Here is a 19,540-nt window from a genome sequence, read left to right on the forward strand (position 1 = left end):
ATCTGGGTCAGCATCCTGCATCCTGACAAACATCAGAAGAGAAGGCTTCTTTCTTCTTTCACCCTCGTCATCAGCTGAGCTGGTTATCAGCCCTGTTCTGCTGTCAGCGAATGCAGCACAAATCAGTGACAGGACCTGGCTGAGGCCACTTTGCAGGACAGCTCCTGGTTTGGGAATCAAGCCCTTACCAACAAGCTCCAGGTCCCCCACACCACAAACCAGGGGACACCATGTACATGAGACTAAATTGTCAAGCTTTTGGGAAGATACACCTGGTAGAGGGCTGATAAGATCTCTAGGTATCACCAGTGGTATTTTCTCAATTGTACAGCATTCCCACTTGTACAACCCAAAATTTAGGACAATCTCTAGTCTCCCACCAAGCTACCTATTCTAAAGGAGAGCTACAAGGATGGAGAAGTGTCTGGAGGAATGGCAGAGGTCACTTGGAATTTATCTGGAGGAGACTGAGGGCAGAGCTCACCAGGGGCTGCAGCTCCTCCTGAGAGGCCACTCTGATCTCAGCTCCCTGTGACCAGGAACAGCACCCAGGGCACAGCTGGAGCTGTCCCAAGGAGGATCAGGCTGGAGATCAGGAGAAGACTCTTCCCCAGAGGGTGCTGGGCACAGCCCTGAGGCTCCCCAGGGAATGGGCACAGCCCTGAGGCTGCCAGAGCTCCAGGAGTGTTTGGATAACACTCCCAGGGACAGGGTGAGGTTGTTGGGGTGTCTGTGCAGGGCCAGGGATTGGACTGGATGATCCCATGATCCTATTCCTTGCTCACTCAGAAGCCAGAACAAGCACACAGGGTCTGGGATCATCCCCTTGGAGCCTTGCAGGGTGGGGCAGGAATCTCCCAGGGCTTGTCCTTCGTGCTGGATTTCATCAAGGGTGCTGGATGTGAGCAGAGAGACAAACATGGAGTTATAGATACAGAACCAACAGAACATTTTACCATCCAAAAAAAGGGGTTCTGTCACTATGATTGAATAGTTTCTGCTCCTGCTTCTGATGTCTCCTGTCAGAGGAGGCAGATGAGAACAGACCACATGGCAGGAACAGCTTCACTAAAATGACTCTGGTAACAAGCAGACAGCTCTGTATCCAACACATCCACGAGGGGAAAAACCCTCCAAAAGCCACAGAGCAGTTGCCATTCTTCTAGGACTGAATCTGTGTCTTTGTCCAAAAATAGCTGCCATCCAACCATTAGCATTTTTAATATTTGGTTTTGTTGCCTCATCCAAAATTACTCTCACAAAATCTTACATTATAAAAGCATTTCAAATTTTTTTTCCATCTCCTCCAAATTATTTTCCTGCTTTTGAGGACTTCAAGACAATTTGGTGCTGAAACACATTTTGGTGAGTTACAGAGGGAGATGAAGCTTTTGCTTTTTAAAGGAAGAAAATAAAAGAATCTTTTTTTAGCTACTGTTTCATTACAACTTGTTATAAAATGAAACTTTTTTTTTTTCTTTTTAAAGATAAAAAAGTAAACATGTAAACAGTAAAATGTGCCCAACCAACAGCTTCTCTTTGGTGGTCCTTGACATTTGGCTTCACCACAACTGCTGCCATTCAAAGCCAGATGGCAGCTCTTAGGCCATAAGAATAGAAAAGCTTTAGTTTTAGAGGAATAGTACAGTTGAAAGAAAAAAAAAAAATCCACATCTAACCTTTTTCCGCATTAAAGGACTGGCTCTAGAGAAGGACCAGAGCTGAGACACTGTTTGGAGTCCAGCCATAGCATGTCACTAACACATACCACATGCTCTGTGCATGTTAGTGATCAGGGTTGAAGTTTCCAGCCCAAAATTTCTGCAGAAGGTGGTCAGGGTCCACCAAGCAGTACCAAGTCATCACACAAAATAGGCTTCCATCCTCTGCATTGTATAGATGGAAGGCTGGAGCTGATCCTGCTAAACTCCAAAATAGAATGTTTGTTTGGAATATCAGGACTTGATCCTAGTCTGTGACTCCAAAGCAGCATAGAGGAAGAGGTGAGAGATTTAACATGAGCTTGTCTTTCCTGATCCCCAAGCCTTGCGTGCTGGTGAGTGAAATCCATCACCAAATGAAACAAGGACATTTCCTCCCAACATAAATCCTGGGATTACTGGTGGGGAAGGGAGATCAGCACAAGTGCTGTAACACTGTGCCACGCACGTAATTCAGCTGGGGTAATTCACAGCTTTCCAACCTTTGGATAGCCTGACTCACTGAGATTTGTGAAGGACCTGAAGCTTTAGCCCCCTCCTCCTCCCCTCTGGTACAACTTCCTACACCAACCCTCTGGGACATTAAATCTTCCAGTTGCCATTTTCTCCTAGGCAGGGAGGATATGAATTTCATAACTCCTCAGCTGAGCTGCCATCAAAAGCCATGAAATACAACAGGAAACCAAGAGCATGGCCTGGCCAGGGCTCTGTGCACAGCCACCAGAACCCAGGACTGGACAGGCCATTAAGAGCAGCACACAGTGCCTGGAGCACAGGTCCATGGGGTGGTGAGGGAGAGCACTGACACTGAACAGCTCAGAGAGGGGTGAAATCAGAGCAGGACAGAGCCAGAGCCTGGGCTGAGGCTGGTCATGCACAGGAAAACCTGTGCTTAGCAAGGAGTCCCTCTGTACATGTCTGACTTCAGGGGTTGTGGGGGACTAGGCTGCCAGAAGGGCTGGGGGAGGAGGAAACCAAACCCTGAATTCAGGCATGGAACAGCTACAGGAGTAAACACTGCCTGTCTCACTTGAACTCAGGCCTCTCTGCTAGAGCCAAGGTGAGGGGAGAGCTGGTGATGCACAGGAGTGGGAGAGGCTGAAGCTTCCCTGCCTCCCTCACCCAGAGCCCTGCCAATGCAGATGTTTTTCCATCAACTCACAGCTCACAAAGCCCAGGATGGATCACAACAGGAACAAAGCGTTTCCAAAGAAAACAATCTGGCTGTGGAACAGCCTTCCAGAGGGGACTAGCCTGGCAACGTACCCCTGAGGGCACACTGCAAGGCTTTCTTTCTCCTATAAACTATTTCATCCCAACGAGAAGTTTACACAGATATTCCAACCACAAAGGACTGCATTTTGCCCCTTCTTTCATATATTCAATATGAATTAAAAAAATAACCCAAGCCTTTTTAATGAGTTAAATCAGTATCACACTTTCCCCTTACCACAGTTTTTACTCCCCAAAATAAGAGCTGAATAGATAAATCCCAAGAGGAATCAATAATTCTGTCAGACAATACTCTGGGGCCTTGAGCAAGCTGATCCAGTGGGACACCACAGCCCATCTCAGCTGCAACCTCTGTTCTTGCACTTGCTCTTTGCTTTTCTCAGCTCTCAAGTTCAGGGGATGCACATAAATAAAAGGAATGGCCCTTTGCAACAAGCTTTTTCTTTCTTCCTTTCCCTTTGTGATAGAATCACTGAATGGTTGGGATGGAAGGGACCTCAAAACACCACCTAGTTCCAGTGCCCTGCTCCCTGCAGGCAGCTCCTTGGCACTTGGTGCTTTTCCTTGCTTCCTCTTCCAAGTCAGCAGTAGCATCCTCCCCCCAGCCTGCTGCCTGCTGTGGCATCATTTCTGCCCCCCAGAAGACAATAAATACATCAAGGCTGTCAAAGGCCCGTTGTTTTGGCTAGGATGAGGTGGTGCCCTCCTACTGGGTGAGATGATTCCCCACGGGGATGGATGGCTCTCCCCTCACTGACAGCTCTCCAACAGGGAGCAATCGCTGTCCAGCAGGGAAGAGCAGCCTCCAAACGTGGCTAAGTGGCACTCAGGAGTGATGAGGGCAGGGAGGGCGGTCAGCAGCTCAGCCCTGCTCACACCAGCCCTGCTCTGCTGACACGGACACAGCCAGGATCTCCCGCCTGGGATTCCCCAAGCAGGGGGTGAGAAATGGGAATTTAATATTCCTGCTCAAGTCTCAGGGCAAGTGTCAGCCTTAATCCTGCCCAGGCCTGACACCTGGAACCAGCAGCTCTCAGTGCCTAAATACATTAGTGAATGGGAAATTCAGGAAGACATGAAGGTGGACAGGGAAGAACGTCTCCCTTTGCCCTTGGGAACATGTGTTTTCCATGGGCCCTTCACAGTTCCCAGGCAGTGAATGTTCTGGGCAAAAACTCATCCTGAGCTGCACACTTGGCATACATTTTGGTACATGAGCTAGCAGGGAAGTGGCATTCACCTGGGAAATGGATTTCCCATGGGAAAAACAAAAACAAACAAAACAAAACAAAACAAACAAAAAACCCCCAAACAAACAAACAAAAAACCCAAACAAACAACAACAACAAAAAAACCAAAAGCAAAAACAAAAAAAACCAAAACAAAAAAAAAACAAAAAAAAACCAAAAAAAAAACAAACAAACAAAACAAAAAAAACCAAACAAAAAAACCCAAAACCAAAAACAACAAAAAACCCCAAACAAACAAACAAACAAAAAAACCAAAACTCAAAACACATAAAGAAAAGATTTGGCCTTTTTGCATTTCCCAAATCAGACATCCAGGTAAGCTGAGGAGCAGCCACCTGACCTGCAGGACATCACCTCACACCAGGAACATGCCCTGGTGCTGCTGTGGGTTTGGGTTATGCCAGCTGGATTACCTTTGGATTCTTGGCTTTTTGCATTAAATACCTAGAAAAGAGTAAAAGGAGCATTGAGATGCTGTGATGAGACTGAGCAGGATCACAATGAGTCATTTGGAGTTTCTCCACCTCTAGACCGGCCTCTTCAAAGACACTTAAGGGAATCAATTGCCCGTATCCCACTCAGATCCTCTCTCTATGTGGTTTGTGAAGCTTTAAGCCCCTTTCCGACTCCCACAACCTCCATCCCTCACCTCTGAAGTCTCTCTAGTCCATTATTCTGGAGGCTGGTTGGTGAACAATGTGTTCACTTTCCGTACTGCCTAATGAAGATGTTCCTGGCCCTGAGCATTAAGATCTACAGCACACTTAATGGAAAAAAATCATTTTCTTACCATTGGTGGGTCAGATGAGTTTCTTGGCAGTGAGGGTGGTACAGTTATGTGGACAATCAAACAAGCCAGTGATCATTGACAATGCATTTTTGAGGAAATCACTGCTGTTTAAACTCTAATCACAACAATACCTCATTTAAAAGCATAAAAGCTTTCACTCAGCAGACCTACCTTTTTTTTAATAGCTAGACAATTAAATAAATCTCCTGACACTTAACCATCATTTACCCAACAGTCAGAAAATGGACTCGAAGCCTTTGCATTAGTTAGATGATGATATTAGAGCAAAAATTGAACAAGTACAAGCAGGTGAAGGAAGATCTGGGAGGAGTATGTGCTGCACACAAGTATAACAGGGCATCTTCTGCAGGGAAAAGGAGATTTTTGATCTTCCCTTATTTAGACACCAAGATAATTTTTAGCATTATTGTGTTGCACAGATTTCAGTGTTCTTGGGGGGGGAAAAGGAGCTGTTCCCTCTTTTATAGGCTGGAAACTGAAGTAGAAGACAATGCCACTCTGAAATCCTGTGTCTGGATCAGGAACTGAGAGTGGATGTGATGAGTTATTCAAAAATTAACCTTTCTACACTTAACCCTCAACCAATCTTTATTTTGTCAGCATTTCCACAAAACTGGTACCTGAAAACCTCAAAGTAAGTGTGGATTGAAGCTCAACAGGCAAAATAATCTGTGTCCTTGTGCATTTTTGCTGGCATTTTAGGAAAGGCTGCATGATCTTACAGCACAGCCCCCAAATTAGCACTGAAACTGGGATGGACCCTGCACTGGTCTGAGCATCAGCCCCTGGAAGATCACAGACCTTTTATTACTCCTGATCCCAGTAGTGCTCTTAATTCCCAGCTCCAGCACTTCTACCTCATTAGGTTCCTCAAGTGAAGAGCACGTCCTTCTGATGCCATTATTCAGAAGCTGATGCTAAATAACTCAAATTTATTGCCTTCTGCCTGCTCTCAGCTGCCAGTAGCTGGAATGGGAGTGTCTTTCTCCTTTTCAGATAGCAACAGCCATGATAGAAAATTCAATTCTTCCAAGCAGTGTTGGAGTTTGAGATGTATTATTATATATTCATTACCCTACGCTGAATTTCATGGGCTGCTTTATGATGTGTGCTTCAGAAATCAAATATAAAATGAAAAGGAAGGCCATTGATCCAGCCTCATTCCAGGCCCTAAATAACTGACAGCTACACTGACAGTTAATTGTTTCCTGATCTCTGCTCACTTAATTTTTAAAGAGATCTCACAGATAAATTTTGTAGAGATGTATCTTTGTTTTTACCTCCCTCACACACCTCCTTTTGGCAGAAAAATACTCCTCCACACAGGTGTTTACGACAGGGTGGAAAGAGTTAAGGCTTCCTCTTCCACTCCTCCCTCTTGATTGTTTTAATTGGCTGTTGGATGACCTGAGCACCTCTTTGATGGGCATCACACAGGCCCTGCAGGAGAGAGTGAAGCTTCCAGACCAGGGTCACCCTGGTTGGCACAGGGCCATCAGTCAATGCCCTCAGGATGGATCCAGTGTGGACCAAGAGCCCTGCTGGACACGGAATTACCCCCCTGGCCATAACCCCAGAGGCAGCTTCAGAGGGGTCACTGGCCCTAGGGCTGGCCAACTTCAAACCAGGAAAGGGCAACAGTGAGCAAACAGCAAAACCCCCAAAACCAACACAGAGGAACCGTCCTGGTGAGCCCAAGGTGAGGGAGGTGAGAGAGATAGGAGTCAACAAGGAGGAGGAGCCCCTAAAGGGTGAAGTAGCACAGGGCTCTACCAGCAGTAGGTCCAGTGCTGGGCATCCCCCAAGGAACAGTGACACCCCACACTGGGACACCACAGTGACACCAACGTGCTTTCCACAACAAAGTGAATTAGGGCACAGATCTAAGGTAACACCAACCACAGTTCCTTTCTGAGGTGTGTGGGGACTGTCACAGAGCTGCAAGAACATCTGTGCTATTGAAAGGGCAGAAAGCATGGAAAAGCAGCTAAAGGAAGCAGGAAAAGTGGAAATATCTTTTTCTGGTGAGAATATTGGCTTACATTGGCCTCAACAGCTTAAAAAATTACTGCTTCATGTGCTCCCTGGTGTGAGAGCTGCAATAGCAGTGGCTTGTTTCTCTTGGACAGACACACCAAACACCTCAAGCTACTTGAGATCCTCTGCTTCTGAACGGGGCATAAAGGAGGGGTGATAATTCATGTAACTCTGCCAGCTCTAAGGTATCAGTCACTTCAGAAGCAAAATTTTCTGAAGAAACAGCTCCTGGATCATATGAGCACATCTGAACAGTGGGGACACATCCTGAAGTCAAGTCCCCATTTCCCTGTTGCTCTGGAGACCAGGCAGGAGCTTCCTAAACTCTCCAGGCCACTTACCCTGGGGGCTGTGTGCTGCTTTCACACCCTCTGGCCTTGCCCCTGCCCTGGGCTGCACCTCCTCGTATCGCTGCTCACGTCTCAGGGCTCAGAGGCTGCTCTGCTGCAAATATTTGCACACTCTGTGGGGAGGAACACGGTGCATGGCCCCCAGGGGCAGGCGGCTCTGTATTTATCCTGGAATGGCAAATGACACGGAGAGCAAAGAAGAGAGAAAGGCAGATAAGATAAAAGTGTGTTACCAGGTCTAACAACACAAAATCAACAAAGACCACGGCAAAAATTATCTGCAAAGACCAACAAATGCAGCAGCAAGGGATCCTGATGGAGGACACTGGCTCACCTGCAGGACTGGTGAGACAGAACTGTTGGCTCTTGGAATGTCCAATATCAACTCATGGGAAATCACTGAAAGTGACCCAAGACAATTTACATATAAAGATGTTTTTATGGTCTTTGTCTTGCCCATGCTATGAATCTGTAACTGCAACCAGCACCTTCATAATATAGAACTGAACCAAAGACTTCCCCACACATTCTAATTCCAGAACAAGCCCCAGGCTGATGTGTGCCTGAAGAGTGGTGTGAAACACTGCAGCAATTAACTCCCAGTATGTCATAGGACTGGATTTTTCTCCCAGAAGATAGATTCACCCAGCTGGGAAGGTTTTCTCTGACATTTAGGAAATATTCACATTTGCTGAAGTTTTAATTAATGTGTGTGGTTATAAAGTGAAACAAAGTGTACTTGCTAGACAAAGTGCATCATGATGAATGCAGAGGGGGAAAATAGAAAGGAGGTGCTAGGAGAACCACATGTGAAAACCATATGGAAGGGTGCTCCACCAGGCTGGAACCAGATGGAAGGAAACATTGTCCCTGGACACTGTACAGAGTCCTACTGATAACAGAGGATAAATCATTCACTGAATGTAAGCAGGAGAGTGAACATCACCACAGACTGAGCTGTGCAGGGACAACAGAACCACGAGCTGGGGGACATTAGATAAAAGGACAGCATGAAAAGCTCAGATGTCACCCCCTCGTGTTGATCTAATCAGAGCCATTATCAGCAGGGACAGCCCGAAGAGCTGCAGAAAGGAACAAAGGCAGAGCAGCAGGGGAGGAATGCACTGAGGGAAACCACAACACAGCCCAGTCTGCAGTAATGAGGGGCTGAACAGGGATATGGAAGAGTTGTCTGCATGTTCACCCCTACAGAGAAGATATGAACTTAGTCCTGTCCCTGAGCTCTAACTTTCCTGTGTGAGCTCTGACAAGTCATTTAAGGTCACCTGAAGTCAAAGGGCACCTTCCCATTCTCTTCAGAGCACGGCTGCCTTCTCCACCACACTGCATTTCCCAGGGGGCTGAAATCCCTCCACACTCCTGTTCAAGTGTGACAACATCTCTCTTCTCAGGAAGGACAACTGTTCCTGACACAAGGGGACTCCAGGTCTGACTGGGTCAGGAGACAGGACAGCACAATAATACACAGAAGTGGCAGTCAGAAGTAGGTTAGACAGAAGGTGGCTGTGCTTAATGATCAATAATTTATTTACAGCCATCAATATCAAAAAGCGTGGCTGCCTGCAGGAGTCCTGCTCGAGATAACTGGCCTGATACAATGCTATGGAGCTGCAGATTTCAGACTGACAAACAGTTAAAGCTTTCCGGCTGAACTCTCCAATGCTGTTTATGGCCCCAGAGGTCATTCCCAATCAGAACTCCTCTGTTCTTGCCAGTCTCTTCATTTCTTTGGTCACAGGGAATTTTTCGATGGGGAGGAGGGAAGTCTAATAACAAACATCACTACTCCATTCCCCCATGTGCACAATTATCTGTGTAAGCACCAAATGAGTGCTTGCCTTAAAAAAGGCCTGAAATGACTCTTGCAAGTACAGTGAAGTATTTTTTAGTGGTGGAAGGCTCTGTAACAGACCCCAGAGCAGGACAGGTCACTGTGCACAGAGACACACACAGACAAGGAAGCTGACCAAAACACACACATGCAGGACCACCAAGGATGACCCTAAATTAGACCACCCAGTCACTCTGTTGGCCCTGTTATGGGGAGCCAGAACCTCTGAGCATAAAACAGTGTCCGCACGCGGGTTCCTTGGCCTGTGTTTTAGACCATCACATATCTCCAGTGACTTCCTGCCACTGATCCTCACAATAAATCATCCCAGCCAGCCTCCCTCCCTCCTGGCAACATCCTGTTCCTTCCTCAAAAATCCTCCCACTCACAATTTCAAGGTTTGATATCAATCTTAAATAAATGCCTCTCTGGACCGGGCTGCATTCCCTGAGCCACCTTATCTCCTGTCTCCCCAGGATGCTGCAGTTCAACAAGCACATGCAGAAGCCCCTTAGGCCTTGCTAATTTTACTTCCATCCTTGTGTTCTCTTTCTTTTCCCCATATTTTATCATAGGAAAGGGAAGTGATCTTCAGGAGAATGTACACTGCAGTACAGCCATGTGCTGTGTCTCCTGAGAGGGGAAAGTGATAGCCCAGAAAAGAGACAGTGCTGCAATTTTCTATATGGAATATGCTGAGAGGAGAGTCCATGGCAGAGGTTCTTCTACACTGTCTCCCTTGCTCTGGCTTCCCTCACTTCACAGTTTAGGTGAAGGAAAAACTCTGTCAATACATCTCTTCATCAGAGTCCCATCTTCAGCATCCAACAGATGGGGACCAGCTGCCTCCATCTGAACTTCCAAATTTCCATCCAAAGCCCAGCCTGAAGGAGGGTGAAAGCAGCAGCCTTCATGCCTCAGATCACCACTGCAGAACCTACAGCAGGTCAGCCAGCCCAGGTCTCCCAATCCCATATTTCAGCTGAACAACTGAACTAAGTAGGATGAATCCAAGTCCTGACACCAGTTATATCTCTGAAAGACCATAGGATAATGTGTAGTCAAAAGGAACCACACAGGCCCCTTGATCCAGCAATGCCAGTGAAAACTGGCTCAGGTTGGATTTAATTTTTTTTTCAGGAACTCTTTCTCCATATATTTAATTATTTTGTCAGTTCTGTAACCCTTTCTGTCACTGATTTTATCCCCCTTGTGCCTGGCAGGTCAGACTCCTTCCAAAGAATGGTTTCACAAACATCAATGAGATCTGCCTGCTTAAATGTCACACTGACAAGGTGATACTGCTGCTTACCTGCTTGCCTACTCTTCTTATCTTCTTCTGCTCTACCCTCATCTTTTCTCATCTTTAAGGGCACCAAAATGCCCTGACCATCTAATCCAACTTCCTGGGGTCCATTTCAATGAGGATCTGTTCCTGTCTGAGGAAGAATTCCTTGGGTGTCCCCAGACTCACATCTCTTTCCTAAAAATGTAAGTGTACATTCATTAGCAATTCACTTGAAAGCGAGCCAAGGATCATCTCTGAGAAAAGCAGCAGCGACCTAGCAGATTTCCAAGGCAGAAGGAAAAGCTGGAGGAGAAGCAAAGAAAACAGTCTTTAGTCAGAAAAACCAAAGTGGGGTGAATAAGATGGTGTGGCAGGCTCCTAAAATGCCCTCAGAGTTTCCAAAGTAATCTTATTCCAGCACACAAATCCCAGAGATGCTCTCCCTCTCCTTATCATCCCACTCATTCAACCATGGCACTGACATATGTACTTAGCAGCAGTTATCAGCAGTGGCACAGAAATAAATGGCAGGTATCAAAGAATCAAGGTCATCAACTCGTCATGAATATTTCAGAGAAAAGCAACATGAAAAGCTCCAGTGTCCCAGGCTCTCAGATTTCCAGCAGAAGGAATAAAACACAAACCACACACACACACACACACACACACACACACACACACGGGCTGCTGGCTCGGCCATCACACGCACGGAGCTCATTTCAATGCAGTACCACATATGTTATAAGACAATCTGTCACATTTAAAAAAATATATATTAGATATCTCCTCTGTATAATGTGCAAACTCTAAGCAGCTGGCAAGAGGGCAGTGGTGATTTAATGCAAGAAAACTGTGCTTTGCTGAAGGGGCTGGGGAGCTCTGGCTGTAACGAGAAGCCTCTTTGACAAAGGCGCAGAGTGGCATCTTTTCACACAATTATATGTGGGTCACATTAACCTCTGCTGGGCAGGATTCCCCTGAGCTGCCTCTGTCTGTGTCACTGGGAAGGAATCTGAGATTCCTCTCTCCATCTTTTGCTTTTTCTCACAGCACTGGGCATTGGAGGGAGAGGATGGAGAGGGGAACGGGGTTCCCACTGCCAGCACAAATTTCCCATTGAGTTCTGAGGAAAACTCCACACTTCAGGGCCCAGCAGTCCCACTGATGAGATATGTTAATCAAGGGGGAGGTCTGAGATTTCCAGCTGTGTCACTGCACTATTATATATATATATATACATTACTATTTATAACCAAAGAAACTCTGCTAAGCTGCCCTTTCCACTTGTATGCCAGATACTGACGGGAACTATTTGCATTTTGCTCTGTGGATGTGGATTTAAGGCAGCACACATTTTTTCATAGGCTTTGGAGGTCCTAATTTTCTCCTGTCAAGTACAACTCAAATTCGCAAAGGGAAATTTTATCAAAACCATCATAATTTATTAAACAAAATAAATATTTCTTTAACCAAACCATTTGGGTATTCCACTGCCCTGTGTTGGCTTATTTTTTCAGTCTTTGCAGGGAATTTATTTATCAGGGAACTCCATTTCTGGGAGAGGGGTGACAAATTTTCAGTAAGAAATTTTTCCCACCTTCTAGTGCCACAAAAGTCTGGTTTTTACAGAGGTTTTTTTTTGTTTGTTTGTTTTCCAGGCACCTCACCATATTCTTCTCTGGGCTCAGCTGGTTTGATGTGGTCTATAGCAAATGAACTTTATGTCCCATGGCAAACTGGATTTAAAGGACAAGATCTCCTAAATTTGAGAAAGTCACCGTGCAAACCCAGCTTCCACTTCTATTAAAACAGGTTCTTTCTCAATGAACTCCTTCTGGAAATGAAGGAAACATTCCTTGCAGACAACTGATACTTACAGTGTCATTCAACTCCAATCCTTGTGCTCCTTCACACATTCCCAGTCCCAGTGGGCTGCAGAGTTTTGAACTTGCAGGACACAGTAGCTGGGAAGCCTTTGAAGACAGCTGGAGACTGGGAGATAAGGACACAAATGGGAAGTGCCTGCCAGGACACCTAAAAGCAAAGATTAAACCCGACAATTTGAAAGGTATTTGAACATTTTTCACATGTTGAGATCAGCAGCAGATCCTGGGCTGATATTAAAGTCCACTGGAGTATTCCCAGCACCAGTAATTGCTGCTCACCTTTCACCCTCCGCTGCTCGTTTCCTCCCCATGCCAAAGTGCTCTTTCCACTCACTTGTGCCAGGAAAACTCGCTGTGACCAGGCACTGAACCAGACAGAGGAACTTGCCTGCTTTAATTAAACAAACAAACAAACAAACAAACAAACAAAAAACCAAACACGTGAAACCCTTTTTTTCCCCCCCTTTCCAAGGCAGATGGCTCCTCCCACCTGGTTCTCAACCACAGGAGTGGCTGTGCCAGCAGAGCAGCAGGAACCAGAGGCCAGGAGACAACAGTGTCTTTAAACCAATGTTACCACCAAGCAATTTGTAATATCAAACCACAGGCTAAATCTCAACTAAAAGCTTTTCAGGTTCAGAGTGAACACCTCTATTAAGATGAATTAAGCAATTCACAGTGTTCAGAACTGCACTTTAAAATGGGGTTTAAATCTTTATTTTCAACACTCACTCCTGTAGCAGAAATGGTCTGAAAGAAACCAGCTCAGAAAAACCATTAATTCCAGGTTTCTGTAGAAGAGGGTTTGTGCATATTCATCCTGGTTAATACAAAAGCCTCTCTGCACTGCCACAGGGACTCCACTACACTGCAGAGACACCAGAACTGCCTTAAAACTCACCAGTGCAAGTCCTGATAACCATCTAGTCTCAACAGCACAGGCTCAGCATGGGCTAATTTGTCCTGACAAGATTATTTGCAAATTAGGTGAGGAGGTCAGACAGCTGCCATATAACCACATAAAAATGTAGTAAACAATGGCTCTAGGTTTATGCCCTAGCTATTTTTTTATGTGTTTTTCACTTTACATGCCCCCTCAGCACCAGGTTTTGCTCAGTCTTAGACCCAGTTTCAGCCAGGATGTTTAAATCCCTTGCCCAGGCTGGATTGCAGGTGTGTGCTCACCTGGGCTGGGTGTCTTTTAGCTGGGAGGTGTGAAATAGATCCTCAGCTGGGAAGACTCCAGTGTAGTGAGGCAGAAACTGGATCAATGGATTTAATCACTTGTAAAACCAAGGAGGATGAGAGCAGGTTTTGCCTTGAAGTAACAAAGTAAGTGGTTTCCAGTGGTTTATACATGGTAAGTCTGTGCTGGATGTAAGATCCTGCCCCATCTGGACGGCTAAACATCAGAAGATGTTAGTGTGAGAACAGTTTTGGATCCTAGTCAGAACATCCTCCTCCATTAACTGAGCAGAGAATCTGTCTGTGTGTTGTCATGCAGAGGCAGGAGCTGCCTGTCAGGGGAATGAGCAGAGGATGAGGGATTTCCCACGCACCAGCATCCAAACCCCATGGACTCACATGAACCCACTCCAGATGTCCCAACTGTCTGCAGTGACACGTGGCATGAGCAGGCCCAGATGACAGGAGGGGCTGGAGGAAGGTTCACACTTCTCTCTCATCCTTGGTTTTGTAGCCTATTTGGAAAACACAGGGCAGAAGTTTAGGCCCTGCTTGGTATTTTTGGGAAGGGCTAACACAAGGAGGATTACCTGTTTTGGGATATTGCATCCCCCATGGAAAACATGGATCTCCTAAATCCTTTATGGTTATAGGAATGGTGTCTGAGCACTACACAGCCACATCCCAGATAGGCCCCACAGGTCAGTGTGTGCACACAGGGCTCAAGGGCAGCCTGGACAGCCCTTGGGTCACCTTCTAGTACTGTCTCAAGAGGCAAAGTCCCTAGAACAAGCATCAGAAATGCCACTGGACCAAAAACCAATGCAGCTGGACACTGATCTTTACCAAAAACCACTGTGTGAAGGAGAACACAACACTGAGATCTTCCCAGGACTGACCTTCCCTGCTTTACCTGCTTCCATTACAGTAATTTGCTTAATGACTTCCTCCATCAGGTGGCCATCCATGAAGCCACCCTCCAGTTACACTTCTAAATGTTCCTTCAACATCTTTGTGCCTTTGGCCACTGGATTCCCTGGCAGTGCCTTCTGCAATCTATTCAGCCACTCAGCTCACAACTTATTCCTTTTACCTGTTTCAGACTCATTACCTGAACTGTTCTGCCCATCCTCCTGACTCCAAAACCTCTTTGTAAGAGCTGTTCAGGAAAATTTTCAGTGCGATTTCATTGGGAAATATCAATTAAGTTAAACTGACATTTCTCACAAATAGAACTCTATTAGTTTAAAAAAGAATTTAAATTCTTAGTTTAAAACCCAGTATGTTCTCAGGATCTGCACAGGGTTTCTTCTGCCTCTTCACTTCACTCCATGCCTTGTTTTTAGGGTTACCTGAATATCAGGTACTCAGAGTTTCACCCTATATGCAAGTATTTAACCATGTGCACAAAACTGCATGCTCTTGTGTCAAATTCTGACCCAGGCAGAAGGATGCAGCAGAGATCTCTTCACCTGATCCAGTATCATCAGAAAACCTTAAAAGTCAGCAATAAGAAACTCCCAAGGCATGATTCAGTTTATTCTGAAATGAATCACTAAACTGGACCATGGATGAGTGAATCATGTAAACATCTCCAGTGTAAACCAAATTCACTGAAAAGGAATCAAAGGGATCATGCCTTCTGTCTTTGCTGAGATTCCTCATGACCACAAGGGAACATCACACACTTCCATTTGCTCCTTGTCATTTTGGGAGCTTTAAAGGAGTGAATACTCTCCTCCCATTATCCTAACTTTGGATGGCACTGTCTTTGACTTTCCTTCTTTTTCCTTTCCCTTTTGAATGGTCTTGTTTTCCACCAACCCCATCAGCTCACAAAGCTATCACCCAGCAGTCCTGAAAGCAGTCCTGAAAGTCCTGTCCCAGAAGGAGAGTCTTCTAACAGTGCTTTATCCTGTCCAAAACCCTTTGTGAAAACCCACCAGAGATTTCTCAGATGGCTGCAATTAATTAGACTGAAATGTCAAGTGGTATGTTGTCTGTACACAACAAAACTTTCAGGTGCCCCAAAAATTAATTCAGCTTTTTGGTATAAGCATGACCTGCCAGCACCAAAACATAATGATCCACACAAATAAGAAACTAAATCAAAGCTGTAAAAAATTTCCACCACTTCATGAACAAGCCTTTCTTACAATATTGTCATATGAACAGCTTTTGTTTTGGCAGTTTCAAAAGGATATGGGGAAAATAGGGTGGTAGGATCCCAAGGGTCTCCCTGGGAACACCCCATGGCCTTCCTTTCCCCATCTCATGTGTCTCATCTGAACCCCAAACTCATTGCTCTGCTCAGTGACCTGGGGATGGGGCAGGCAGAGGCCATTTAGGACAAAATTATTTGTAACCCTTAGAGAATTTCTAAATGCTTTTTAGATAAAGGGATGAATTGGCTTTTGTCTGAGCAAATCTGATGTATAAAGCCTAGCCCCCTCAGCAGGTGACATAACCCAGATGCCACAGTGACTTGACACTGACTTTACAGCACTCCAGAGAGAGGAAACAACTTCCCCTTGATCAGGCAACACCCAGGACCCCTCCTGCATCACTGAACACTCTGAAACTCCCCATCCCTCCTACTCCCCCCAGACAAAATGAAATGTTGTCCCCTGTGCACCATTCATCAAAGCCAGTCCCAGTAATTAATGGCACCATTTGTTCAGGGGATTTCAACAGGTACTCAAATCCAAAGCATCAAAGCATGGACAGTCTCATCCCACTCTGGCAGATGTAAATATGCCAGGGAGACTTTGTGTCACTCAGGAATCACCGTCCCTCTGAGAAGGGTTTAAAGGCTTTTCAAAGCACTGAGTCCTTTAAACCAGGTCCTCAGCCCCAACATGGATGGTCCTAAGAGATCTCCGTTACCTGAGGGGACCATGAGTTTGGTCTTTTTGAGCAAGATTTTGGGCTGGAATTGTCTTCATAAAAATGGGAACAGCCACAATTAAAACAAATACCAAAGCTCCCAACATTCCACCCAGCTTATTCCGTGATTCTGTGAAATCAGGAGCAGTGAGGCACAAAGCAGCCTGGTCCTGCTGCCTTCTCCTTTGGCCACACCTCCTACCAGGCAGCAGAAACTAGGGAGTGGTTGTGAAGAGGCTGCTGCCCACCTCTGACATTCAGTCCAGACCTTACAAGGCCCCTACACACGATCTACAGAAACCTTTTCTCCCACCATGACCCCCAGAATGGCTCAGTCCGGCACAAGATCTCAGCCTGCTTCTTAAAACTCATCAGCTGCCCTGCGATAATTTTTTGGAGCCTGTGGTTTTTCAATGGAATTTAAAGAACAAAAACCTTGGATCATTACATCATGGCTCCAGTAATGACTAGGAACATTTTACATTTGATAAAATCTCCCCAGATTACCTTCTGAAAGCCTTGTGGCATGGCTGGGAACACAGGAATGATGTAAGAAACCACTGAATAACTCAGAGATCAGCTCCTCACATCCCTAGCAGACAAACTTGGGAGAGGCATCACTCCTCTTTCAAGGGAATGTAGCAATTAGCTGAAGTCCAGGAGCTGCTGTGCCTATGGACAGACAGGAAGAATGGCCTGGAGTTAACACATGCTCAGCCTCACTTGGCAGGAATTCTGGGCCCAGAGTTGTCCAAGTCCCTACTCCCTGCCCCTATTTAGCCACCTCTCCCTGTCACAGTTTCCTCTGGGTATATTTTCCTACCTCCTACTGGTGTGGTTTGGAATCTCTCTGGTGAAATGTGTGGATTTGTGCAGTGTGAACCTCTGCTCTCAGTCCTGGTTCTTTATGAACAGGGAAATCTTCCCAAAAGTGAGGACTCACACCTGGAGCTTGGCTATAGGGGTGCTAGAGGGGATGGGCAGAGGGTATCCCTTCCAAATATTCACAGATGTACTTCTGTTAAAAGTAAATATAGTATGATGTAATAATAACAACATCAATAATGATAACAACAACAGAGGCAAACACAGGGAGGTGAAAACTGCCAAGCCATGCAGGGAGAACCTGAGATGAACCTTTCCAAGAACCCATGAGTGTAAAGGGAATCTCTGTTTCATTCTCCCTTCAGGAGACAAACAATTTTGCAAACGCCTACTAACTGGCTAAGTCCTCTGCTTTGGTGGAGCTCTGTACTTGACCTCTCAGAGACACTGTGTGGACCTCAAATCCTCATGCAAAGCCATGTAAGCACAACTTGTGTATTGAACAATGCAAGGATGGGCTCAAGGCAACCTAAAATCCTGACCTCAGGTGTCTTCTCCCATGTCACTCCAGCCAGAGACAAACTGAGACACAATAACCAAGAATTCTGATTCCCAGACTGTACTTATAACCACTAGTTCATGCTGCTCCTCATCAGAGCAATGTCACCATGAGACTTTTATTCAGCTGAGAAAACAGAAGTGACAGCAGCTCTTTGTTGGGGTTGGCCCCTGAGCTTCCCCTGTCACACCATAATTAGCTGCATTGCTTTAGAGCAATTGGGGTGTTTCACTCACAAGTGTCTTTGGGTGGTTAATTCAAAGATTAAATCTCAAAACCAGAATATAACAATGCTACAAGCCCTAAGAATTTGATGTTTGTCTTAACTAGCTGGCTCATCCCTTTTATTTGCTTTCTGCTACAGACTTAACAAAAGTCTTTATTTTTGCCTGGAACACCCAAAGGAGCTGGAGCTTCTCTTGTAAGCACAGCAGTCAAGGAGACGACCAGCCCCAAAGAGCTGAGTGCCCAAACCAGGCAACAGGTAAGAAACAAAATCAAGACTAGCACAAGGTCCTGCTCCTTATAAACCAGGAAATGAACCACGGGGAGATGACATGACCTGCCTGGGATCATTTTAGCCAGAACAGAGCTCCCAGCCTAGGCAATGGCTCAACCAGAAGACCACCCTTCCTCCTGAACAGGAGGTCTGAACCTGAGTAGCCTGGCAAAGAAGGAATTACATGGTTCATAGAGCTGAAGGTTCCTAGATACCCTGAGGCTTTGTCCCCTCCACACCCTGGCACTGGACCTTTGTCAAAGCAGCTGAAGAGAAATGCCCCAGCCTGGTGCTCTTCCCAGTGGTCCATCTGCAGGCTTAGGCACTGATTTCCTGGTTGGTGCCTTCCTTTAGAACAGGAATCCAATTTACAAAGCCTTTAATTTTAAACTTTCTCATCACAGACTTAATAAAAGTAAATGACAGGTAATGGTCCCAGAAGCCAGGACCCATTAGATCTTTCTCAACACTTATAAGGGCTGATCAGACGCTTGTGCACTCCTTTTCCAGCTCACGGAAACCCAGCTCTCCAAGGACTCTGCAGCTGGGGGAGAAAGAGGAAACCAATCCTCTCACAGGCAAGGGAAAAAGGGAGAGAAAAGAGGGGGGAAAATAAAAACAAACAGACCCATGTGAACGTGAAGACTGAAAGCTGAAAACGGGGAGGAGGAGGATGAGCGCAGGTGACGCCTGCGCTGTTCCCGGAGTTCATCTAGGGCCCACGTGCTCGCTCCATTTCCCCAGCAGGGCACTGGGGGCTCTGTGAGGAGCTACAGGCATTGTGGCTGCACAGAGCTGTGGAGCAAACCGGCTCTGATTTCTGCCCAAAGGCATCAGTGTCAGACCGGTTGGGATGTCAGCTCGGCACAATGTCAAGGCAGCAGTCATGGTGTGCTGTCACAAAGAGAAATAGATATCATCTCAAACACACAGCTCTGGAGAGAGGAGGGTGAGACAGGAAAGAGAATCCCATCATGCACTTTTATGGGGGGAGAGAGGGACAGGAGGCTTAACTCTGCTTTGGCCACACGAGAGGAAGCACAAGTTAAGGATGCTCCAAGTCTTCCAGCCAATGCATCACCAGGCTGGGAGGGCAGGTGGGTACTCCAGAAATGACCCAATTCTCCTCTCTTCTATTTACTTCTGGTTAGAAAAAGA

Source organism: Zosterops lateralis (assembly GCF_965231275.1).
Source record: "Zosterops lateralis genome assembly, chromosome: 17".
NCBI lineage: Eukaryota > Metazoa > Chordata > Aves > Passeriformes > Zosteropidae > Zosterops > Zosterops lateralis.